Source organism: Diceros bicornis, chromosome 23 (genome assembly GCF_020826845.1).
Source record: "Diceros bicornis minor isolate mBicDic1 chromosome 23, mDicBic1.mat.cur, whole genome shotgun sequence".
In the NCBI taxonomy this organism is placed as follows: Eukaryota; Metazoa; Chordata; class Mammalia; order Perissodactyla; family Rhinocerotidae; genus Diceros; species Diceros bicornis.
This window is the reverse complement of record NC_080762.1, coordinates 21467677-21479111: the sequence shown is the minus strand read 5'-3', so window position 1 is coordinate 21479111 and position 11435 is coordinate 21467677. Positions and strand designations below refer to the sequence as shown.

Here is an 11435-nt window from a genome sequence, read left to right as displayed (position 1 = left end):
ACACACTGTGGGCAGCACCTTCTCACCAAGATGTCAAAGGGAGCAACTTCCAATATTAAAATTTAAGCATGAGGTCTGGCTTAACCTAGAAACCAAGATCCTAGTACTTGTGTGAAACTCCATCGGATACTATGTTCACAATTTCCCATATAATCTGCTTTAGGCATCTATTGAAAATATTATCTTATATTATTAATGATGTTTCTATATATTTTATTAATTGAGAAAAGCGTATTTTAAAATAGCCCGCAGGAATATGGAAGGGGCCAGACAGCGTCACTGTTAAGGCTCTCTGCACTGGAGGTAGTTAAATTAAAGCAACAATTTCCTCCCCATCATTATGTTTTTTGTAGTATCTTCTGTGTCTCCATCAGTTCACTGGTGAATGACTTCATATTCCTTAAGTAAAGAACCCTACCCTGCTGCTCATTCAGTCACTTTAAGCAAGGACCATTTGTAAACAAATACAGGGAGGAAGGTAAGAAGTATTGTTTTCATTTCTCCTTTTAAGAGTTTCACTAGGAAGAACTACTAAGATAACAAAAAAAAAATCTGCTACAGCATAACTGACACCAATAAAAACATTTTTAAAATAGTTTCGATATCCAAATTTGTAATCCCTTTTATTATCTTCTCTTCAACTTTTTCTTGGAATGGAAGCTGAATATATTTGAAATAAATTGTAATGTGGAAACATTTGTTTAAAGCCCTGAAATATGTCAAAACTACTGAGCAAAAGCTTTCAGAAGCACCAGCTTTATATTACTTCTCGAAAATCAGTTTAGAAAGGCGCACCGTTACAGAAAGGACGCCCATCCACTCTCCCACCCCAGCCCGACCCTGCATGCTATTTATCAGACTAAGTTTACATAAATCAGAGAAGAGTTACAGTGCAATTAAATGTATCCACGAAGTAATATGATATAAAGCACTTTGCAAATATTAAACCTTCCCTTAAGGGATCAATGTTTTCCGTGAAGAAGCTGGTATTTGGGGGAGGGAGAAAAGGAGGGAGGGAGGGAGAGAGAGAGAGACTGACCCACCGGGTGAGGACCGGGGAGACCACGGATCTGAGCAGCAGCTCACTTGGGTGGGCGCCCCGAAGCACTCAAGAAGAGAAGCCAGAGAGCCGAGTCCACCAAGGTGAAGTGACTCCGGAGTTGTGGCGGAGGTGTGCTCGCTGTGCACCTGGAACCGCCAGGTAGAGGCATCCACAGGAGGCTGGGCGCTCCTTCCCTGCTTCCCTAAACCAAGGCGGTCGCCCGAGTCCCAGAGGCAGGAGTCTCTGCGCTCCAGTCAGCAGCCACAGCGACCTCGCGCATCTCTTAGTAATAACAATATGACCACCCTCTCGACTGCATCCACCTCCTGTGTGTGTGCGTGTGTGTGTGTGTGTGTTGGGGGGCGGATGGGAAGGTGCGTGAACTGGGGCTGCGAGGGGGCGGGGACTGGTGCTTCGAGGGGTGGGGGCCGGCTGGGGCGGAGATCGCACCCCACTTGCAAGTTCACTGAGCCTCTGCCTGCCCTCTCTGGGCCTCGCAACCCCCCACTCCCCCAGAGCCGTCTCCCACTCCAAGCGACAGCCCCACAGCCACCCCGGGAAGCGGCCGAGCGCGAGCCCCTAAACTCTGCCAAGCGCAGTTAATGCGTGTTTCCTCTCTCCTTCAAAGAGAGCCCAGAGCGCTGCGCGCAGCTCTGACAGTCAGACTGACTGACACCGATGACTCTCTAAATTTACCCCGGGAATCGCCCCGCCGTTTCCCACCTCGCACTAGTTTAACCCCGAGCCCCAGCGAACGTCTCTAAAGTAATTCCCCAGGCAGTGCCCAGGGGAACCGCGCCCACAAAGTGCTTTTGGCTGGCATCACACGGATGTCCCCCCTCAGCGATTTCTCCCCTTGTCCTCTCCCCCCAAATCTACGAGGTTTCAGCCCGCCGTGCTCGAGTCCCTCCCCGGCGCGAAGCAGGCAGCCCGCCCTGCTCACCATCGTCCCCGGCGGCGGCGGCGCGGGCGGGGGCCCAGGGCGCGGGGGCGGCGGAGGGTCGCGCCGGGCCACGGGGCGGCTCCTGCAGTCCTGGCGGCAGTTGGTCCAGTAGTTTCGGATGCCGGGATTTCGGCTCCGCGGAGAGCGAGTCGGCGTGAATGGGAGCGAGCGGGGCTGTGCGCGCGCGCGCGCGCGTGAGAGTCAGAGGCGGGCGGGCCGCACACACAGGCGGCGGCGGCGAGGTCCCGGGCGGGGAGCCGGGAGGGGAGGAGGCGGGCGAGAAGTAGTGGAGTTTAGCGCGCGTTTCCTGCACTTCCCGGGGAGGTTGGAGCCAGGTGCGGCAGAGCGCGCTCCCGCGGCGCGGGCACGACACGGGCGGCCGCCGGAGCCCGAGTCCGCGCAGTGCCGGGGCCCGCAGCCGCTCTGCGGGAGGAGGTGCGCATCCTCCCCGCCCCACGCGGGCACCAGCGCGGCCCCGGACTCAGCGCCGAGGGGCGAGCCTCCGGCGTCCTCGATGACAGCTCCTTGGGCAGTCTGCTCCCTTCCCGATCTGCCCAAAAGAGCAACAGTCAATGCGGCTGGGTTCTTCGCTTCCTGGGTCTTGGAGCCGCCGGTGCCAAGCTGTGCGGGCGCCCCGCTCCCCGCGGCTGGCGCTGTCACGGCCGCCGCCCGGCCCCCGGCGCGCCCGAGCCGGCAGCTGCCTCCCGGAGACGTGCCCAGCTGTGTGCGCGTGTGTGTGTCTAAGCGAATCTCTTCCCCTCCATCGCTCGGGCGCGCGGGAGGGACCGGGTCCCCGGCGACCAGCTGCAGAGTGCCTGCCAGTCCACACCCTCCCGGCTCTCTCCCCACCCACCCCGCCCCTACTCCTCCTCGCCCTCTCCCTGCTCCCGCTGCTCCTCCTCCAGCTGCCGCTCCCGAGCTCCCAAAGGCAGTGGAGAAACCGCAGCGAAAAGGGCGGAGAAGGGTGGGGAAGGAAGCGCAGGTGTCTTCAGTCGAGAGGTGGGCGCACACACAGGAGTGGCTTGCAGCAGGGAGAGGGGCAGGGCCTTAGGCGGAGAAGGGGGAGGAGAAGATTTACCCGGAGGCCGAGGTCCTGTGGTTGAACCACCGCGCGTCCCACCCAGGCGCCGGAGCCGCGGGCTGGCAACGCGGTGGGCAGGCCGGGTAGGCGCGCAGGGCTGCCTGGCCGACTGAGGTCGCAGCTTGGGGAACCCGCGGAAATGGCCAGAGTGGCAGAACCCGGGGACATAGAAGTCGAAGGGACCCAACCTCTGAGGAGTTGAGACCGGTCTCTCTGGGGGTGAGAGGGGCGTAAACGCGGAGCTTGGGGCACCCAGGTGTCCCGGGAGCTCGTGTGTGGCTCCCGCATGCCAGGCGGGAGAGCTGGAGGCTCTGAGGGGTCGGGCGGCGGCGGCGGCAGTTCTCAGACTGCTGTGTGCATCCGGAGTCACAGGGGGCGATCACCGCCTAGCTGGGAAGCGGAGAACAGGGCTCAGCCTTCTTGCTTGTTCCAGATCCCACACCCGAGAGCCACACTCGCTTTCCCAATCCGATCTACGTCCCTCCCACCCCTTGCTCCAGGCAAAACAGCAGGCTAGAGGACTCGAGATTACTGTGCTCTTTGCCTGATTGAAAGGATCCCCACCAGATCTGAGACCAATTTGTTGCTGCTTTTCTCCCAACTCTAGTTCCCTCCCTCAACATCTATCCCCACCCAACCAAAATTTCCCGGAAAATAGTATCTTTCTCCTGGATAAAGTTTTTCCTTCAGGAGTTTCCTAAAAAGAAAAACAATAAACCTTTTTTTTTTTTTTTTTTTTTTTGCTGTTAAAGTATTAGGTCTCTTGCTAATTCCATAGTACAAACGCAGTACACAGAGATGTCCCCCAGGCAGGGAAACAGTATTAATGGTTATGACAGCTTGTCTGTTTTCAAATGACAGTCATAGAATGCAAAATTGAGTCAACCTGGGGTTGGTGGAGGGGACTGGTCCATTTGATTAGAGGTCTGTTAGAATGATCGCTGGCAACAACACTGGAAAGAATGGTGGTGCTTCCTCCAGTATCCATTCCTTTTTATGGTGGTAATTTCACTTTGTTAATTTAGGCAATCTGAAAATGAAAGGTCAATGCAATTCACAAGGCACAATATCTCTAGATTCTCATTCAACTGCCAGCCCCACCCCATTCCCTAGGCCCACCCTCACCAGCACCTCCAAAGGTCATGAGCTCAGTTCTCAAACTGCACTTTTTAAATTTCAGGGTACAGTTGAAGGACAAAGCTGTAGAGTTCTAGAAAGAGATAACTTTAATGTAAGTTAACTTATTTACCAACTACTCAGACAAAACCATAAGCTCAGCGGCAACAACAAAATGTATATTGTTTAATGTATTAAGCAGGAGGAAAGAGGGCTGTTTGCCAGATATGTGATCCATTAACCTCTTTAGCTCATTGTTGGCAACAATAGCAGACAATCACATTCTTATGTTTGAAAGACAAGGGATTGTTCTTTCCCATCTCAAAATCACAATGCCACATTATACTCTAAAAGGGACCGCAAACAATAAAAGTAATAAGAAAGGAAGAAACACAATTTGCCTTTTTCTGCACAAATGTTGTTGTTCTGTTTTTCTGGAGGGGAAAAATGCTGATAAGCAATAAAGTCCACAAAGGCACGACAATAGATTTGGAAGAATGCATCACTCCATCTATCAGTCTTTTTAGTTAGTAAACTTTAAAATGTTTATTTATGTTATCTGTTTATAGGTATTCATTCTTTCTTTTGTGCCAGGAAGATTACTGAGAAGGAGGATGGGTGAGATGAATCTGGTTTCTCATAATTCTGTTTCAGGTTTATGCCTGGCAGGAGAGGAACATTCAGCAGCCCGTGCTTTCTCAGCAATCTTAACTTCTCCTCAGGGGATCCTTAGCCCTGTGGCTGATGGACTGCGAGATTGTCACAGTGATTTTGCCTAGCTTGTGCAAGATCACACCTGGGGCTGGGAACAGGTATGACCCCAGAAACTGTGAAGCAAAGCTCTGGGAAAGGTTTCTACCTCACCTGAGGTTGGAGGATTAGATCAGAGTATATGCACTTTTTATGTGTGCTGCTCTTGAACTCCTACAAATGACCTTCCTGCCAGGTAAAGTGCAGAAGTGGGTGGATGAGTCTAATATTTTTAGTAGAAACATTTTAGTATCGTGCTAAATTAAACAAATAAACTAAATACTGGACAGAGTGGCATATCCAAAACATCTTTTTAAAATGCAGTTTTGAAAATAGTCACAGATTCATTGGTTTAGTTGAGTCGCCAAAGCCAAATAAAGAACACAGTAATGAAAGCATTTGGTTAATTAGAGTGTTCATTTGGTAAAAAAATTTTTTTTTTTCCTGAGCATCATCACACAGTCTCATAAAGATGCAACCATTAAATATTGTTCAGCTTACAGTTTCAAATGGAGGCTGTCCTCTCTCTAAAATATGGAAACATTTGTCATTATTAGGAAATAGGGGGTAGCTGACTTATTTCCCAAAATCTCTCTCTTTTTTTAACCAGCCAATTGCTGCTATGTAGATTCATTTGGTTCAGCAAATACTTATTGAAAGGACTCCTTTATGTGCCAACCACAGGAAACCAAAAGATGAATAAAAGAAGACCCTGCCCTCACAAGGTAAGTTCTGTAATCACTAGGGTTATCAGGTATAGATCTGGTTCACCAGGAGTCCTTCCCTTATACAGAGATGAGCCCCTCTGCCCATATCTCCCTGTTCCATCACTGTATTTGAGTATCTGTTGTATGAAAACTGTGGGTTTGAATTGTGCTATGCTTGCTATGTTTAGCAGTCAGAGGACTAAAAGTGTAAGGCCACACCTGATTGTTAGGGAAGCATTTCTTATGGAAGAGGTGTGAGCACACCTCTCTTGTCAGAAACTATGTATGGTAAAGCGGATTAACTCTCTCTAGGTCTAGACCAGTGCTGGCTAATAGAAATATAATGCAGGGCACAAATGTGAGCCACATGTGCAATTTTAAATATTCTCTAGCTTATTAAAAAGTAAAACAAAACAGGTGAAATTTAATAATATATTTTATTTAACCTAATATATCCAAAATGTTGTAATTTCAACATACGATCAATATAAAAATTATCAATGAAATATTTTACTTTTTTTTTTTTTTTTGTACTGTTATGGGCAGAATGGCTCCCACTCCCTAATCCCTGGAACCTGTGAATATGTTACATAACATGGCAAAAGGGACTTTGCAGATGTAATTAAAGTGGTAGACCTTAAAATAGGGAGATTATCCTGGATTGTGTGGGTGGCCCAATCTAATCACATGAGTTCTTAAAAGCAGAGCCTTTGCTTGGGTTATAAGCAGAAGAGATGTGACAGCAAGAGAAGTCAGAGAGATTCAAAGCATGAAAAGGATTCAACATGCTAGAAGATGGAAGGGCCTGTGACAAGGAATGCAGGTGACCTTCAGGAGCTGAGAGAGCTTCTGGCTGACAGCCAGGGAGGAAATGAGACCCCTGCCCTACAACTGCTAGGAATTGAATTCGGCCAACAACCTGAATGATCTTGGAAGCAGATTTCATCTGCAAAGCCTCCAGAGAAGAATGCAGCCACGCTGACACCTGGCTTTTGTCCTTATGAGACTCTAAGCAGAGGGCTCAGCTGGGCCACGCTATACCCAGACTTCTGGACTACAGGACCGTGAGACAACAAATGGATATTTTAAGCCACTAAATTTATAGTAATTTTTTACAGCAGCAGTGGAAAACCCATACATGTACCAAACCTTGAAATCTGGTATGTATGTTACACTTACAGCCCATTTCCCTGTGGACTGTCCACACTTCAAGTATTCGATAGACCAAGAGGAGTAAGATGTCTAGAAAGTACTAAGCTTGTAGGCTAAATATAATGTCACCATGTGGAGAGAGAAGAGGAGCAAGGAAGGGAGGAAACGGGCAGGATCTCTCCTTATTCCCCATCCTTGCCCCATGTGAATGGGGTAATCTTGCTGACACAGAAAATAGCCTAAATCTTACGCATCAGATTGTCAAAACTCATTGGACTCTCATATTTTTGCTTTTATTACCTTGAGGCTATTAATAAAGTCTTTTTTGAATATTCCATTTTTGTCTCAGTTAAATTAAGCAATCAAGAAAAGAATTGTTGCTTCCACTTGAATTTATGCTTAAGGTAGAGCATCATTTAGTTCCAGTATTATGGGGTGGGGGACAGTAGGCAAGGGTAGCCTTGAAAGGTCTCCAGGAGAAGAAATATGCGGATTGATTTAGCATTCCTAGGAAGGCTGTTCCTCTCCACCAAAGAAATTGCTTTTCAATATCAACCTTCTAAGGTCTACATTTTATTTATTAAGAAGAGCAACATGTTTTATAATTTTAATTGCATTCCATGTTTAGCTTTTTAAAATTCTCTTTTACTATCTTCCCTAATAGGTAAGAAAGTAAGCTCTTACCCTATAAAATCTAGATCAGGGACTAACCGCTGTAATCTAGGACCATTTGCCAAAGAACTGTAGACCTGGACTGGGTTTAAAGCAAAAATGGAACCTAGACCAGGAGGGAGCAGAGGGAGGGCTTTCCTGGCTCAAGGAGCAGTGGGGGTAACAATGTAAAGAGAGGAAAGTGGATGGTGGGTTGATTGGTTGATGAAAAGATCCTTTGACTACAGCAAAAAGCTTTTGTAAAGAAAGCTGTAGCTGATGTTCCAGATGGAAATGTTAATAAGCTCCAGATCTGCACTGTTTAATATGGCGGCCACTAGCCACGTGTGGCTATGAAGCACTTGCAATGTGGCCAGTCTGATGGGAGATGTGCTGTGAGTATAAAATACACACTGGATTTCAAAGACAGTGCAAAAAAACCCCCTGTAATATGTTTTATTAATAATTTTATATTAATTGTTGAAATGATACACTTTTGGATACATTGGGTTACATAAAATACATTATTAAAATATTTTTACCTTTTTAACAGCTTTTTTAATATGTCTACTAGAAGATATGAAATTACATATGTAGCTTATATTATATTTCTATTGGCCAACACTGCTCTAGACCAAGTGCCTCTCATACCTTAATGTATATTTGAATCACCTGGGAATCTTGTTAAAATGCACATTCAGAAACTCCCAGGTGAACTGCTGCCGATGGTCTTTGGACTGGACTTTGAATATCAGAATGATGATTCACAACCTTGCCTGCAATACAAAACCATTTAGAATTTTAAAAAATCACAATGACCAGATTGCAGCACCCCAAATCAATTAAATAAGAATCTCCGAAGTCGTGACCCAAGGATAAGTATTTGTTATAGCTCTCTAGGTGATTTTAAAATACTGCAAATTTGAGAACCACTGCTTTAGAAGCTCTTGAATTGAGGTGAACTAATTTAAAGTTTATTTTATAGAAAATGAAGAAGTTTGTATATCAAGTGCAATTAATTTGTCACTAGTGAATATTCATTTGTTCATCAAGTGAGTAATTACTCTATGTAAGTCTTGGTGACTTATAGCCTGCCTTCTAGAAGCTTAGAAACTAGTTGCAGAGATAAGATACCTACTTAAATAATGGCAAAGCAGCATAGCATAGTTTCAGGATGACTGGTATAGATATTAAGGGTCATAGGACTCCAGAAAAGGCAAAGTTAATCTTGGGTGGGATAATTATTAAATCTTCTTGGAAGAGCTGATGTGTAAGAAAGACCTGATACAGTGATTCTCAAACTTTAGGATGCATCAGAATTATCTGTGGTGGCCAGGACTAGGCCACTATTGTCACAGAACACTGCTAACATCACCCCTGCCACACTATGAATGAATTGTAATCATTCCTATTTCTCTGTTCTAATAACTCAAGTTCACAGTCCCCTGTGGGAGGCTACTGGCTGAGCCCAGACCACATGCTCCAGCCCAGGCTGCCAGAAGCCATCAGCATTGCACAACTTCTCACCAACACTGCACACAAAGGAACTTTTTTCAAAAGCAGGAATGAAGCTACAAGACCACTCAGCCTGTCCCCAAACTCCTCCCTCCACCCTCGTCAAAACCAAACCAAGCCGAAGCAAAAAAACTCCAAAAACAACCAACCAAAGAAACAAAATACCTACTACAGGTAGTATTACTCCAAAAATTGACATACATGCAGGGAGACTTGATTTTGGACAAAAAGGCAAATTCAATTTTAGATTGTTAAATTTGAGATTTTGACATTTAACTCAAGTAAAGATTCTCGTTTAGTTAGTTTGGGGAATGAGGTAAAGGCTAGAGAAGGTTGCTTAGATGTGATCTCCCCGGAGGTAAAAACAGAGAACAAATGTGAGCTTCAGGAGGCTGAATATAGAAGGAGGAACTATGGAGAGAGCATCTTGTAATATCCTCATACTTCTGGGACTACAGGGGCAGTACAAAAGGGATGTTCATTAGCTATTAACAGATATTAACCCCAAAACCAGTTGAGATTAGAAGAGTTAAATAGGAATTTCTATTGTACTTCTCAGAGTTAGTATTATGCTAATTTGCATTATGAAGCTCTGATTATGCTGCACTTCCAAATATTATTTGACTATGGAAGTTTCTTGAAGAATTAGTGATATATTGAAGACATTTTGGGCAACAGTGTGGCTAGAATTTTCTGGAACCAGAAAAAGACAGAAAGATTTAGAGAAATATCCAGGGGGAGAAACAATATTCCCAGAATCCAGACTATTCAGATAATTCAGATGCCTGTTACTCTGCTGTAACAGGAGATAGGTTTCATAGTTCGGGAATTAATAGTACTGAATTCTTGGGGCTGGCCCCGTGGCTTAGTGGTGAAGTGCGCGTGCTCTGCTACTAGCGGCCGGGGTTCAGATCCCGGCCGCGCACCAACGCACCACTTGTCCGGCCATGCTGAGGCCGCGTCCCACATACAGCAACTAGAAGGATGTGCAACTATGACATACAACTATCTACTGGGACTGGGGAAAAAAAGGGAAAAAAAAAAGGAGGAGGATTGGCAACAGATGTTGGCTCAGGGCCAGTCTTCCTCAGCAAAAAGAGGAGGGTTGGCATGGATGTTAGCTCAGGGCTGATCTTCTTCACAAAAAAAAAAAAAAATAGTACTGAATTCTTTTTACCCCCATGTCCCCGAAATGCACAGTGCTTGGTAAACGGAGGCACACCATAAATATTAGTTAAGTGAATAAATAAAAAGAGAATAGGGAGAAAAATCCTTTAATTTGTCCATATGGTGATCACAACCCTCAAAAGCATAGTTTCAGCATAATGGTAAAGTGGGTTGGAGGAGCCACTCACCTGCCAAGGATTTCTCAAGTGATCCTTCAAGGATCTCTGGCAGAGACTGAATTGTCTACCCCATCATCTGTTTCTCTTTTTGTTCTTGGTTATATAACAAGGGTGACCATATAATTTATCATCCAAACTAGGACACTTGAGAGAGAGAAAGGGGGAGCTATTAATCATTGTGCCAGGAAAACACACACAATGTAGACTTTCAGGCAAACTGGGACAAACAGTCATACTAAAAATAACCCCTGATTTTGAACTGAACACTTGACTGTTAGGAATAAAGACTGTGTTGTCCAGCCTCTCTTGTATTTATGGGTAACCATGTGACTAAAAAGGTGCCAGATCACCGTGGTTAGTTTTCCCCCAAAATTTTACAGGGGTGCCCTATCTTGACCAATGTGGGTTCTCACTTATCAAGGAAGATGGTAGAAGATGGTTTTAGAAGGCTGCACATGGAATGTATTGTAATGGGTTCCTTTCTCCTTCCTGCTGGCTGGAATATGGTTATTCTGATTAGAGCTTTAGCAGCTATCTTGAAAAATCCTGAGTTATTTTGGCGTTTTCTGTTACTTGTGGTTGAACTTAACCCCAGTAGATAAGACCTTATGCCCATGCTGCCTAAAATTAATATAATGTGAGCTACAAATGCAAGCCATATACGTAATTTAAAATTTCATAATAGCCATTTTAAAAAGTAAAAAGAAACAGGTGAAATTAATTTAATAGTATATTTTATCTAAATCAATGTATTCAAAATATTACCTTTTCAATATGTAACCAATATGAAAAAATATTAATGTGATAGTTTATATGCTTTTGTTTCATGCCAAATCTTCAAAATCCCATGTGTATTTTGCACCTACAGCACATCTCAATTTAGATTAACCACCTTTCAAGTGTACAATAGCCACGTGTGGCTAGTGGCTACCATATTGAACAACACAATTTTATACCGTGAATAACCTCCTCTCACCCATGTATTTTCTCTCTCTCTCTCCCCCCTCACTTCTCTTTAACAGATAAATATAGATAGATAAAACTCTCTATCTTACACAACAGCAATAACAAAATAACAACAATAAAACCCTCTCTCATTCTTACTTCTCAGAAGCTATTTCTCTATTGGTGT

General features: G+C 45.2%; 1 long non-coding RNA gene across 1 annotated transcript; it reads left to right on the top strand.

The window, feature by feature from the left end:
- Positions 1 to 3124: 3124 nt before the first annotated feature.
- Positions 3125 to 7126, top strand: LOC131420664 (uncharacterized). Its single transcript, XR_009223610.1, has 4 exons — positions 3125 to 3285; positions 4837 to 4994; positions 5543 to 5657; positions 6186 to 7126. It is a non-coding gene; the product is annotated as an uncharacterized LOC131420664 (long non-coding RNA).
- Positions 7127 to 11435: the final 4309 nt, after the last annotated feature.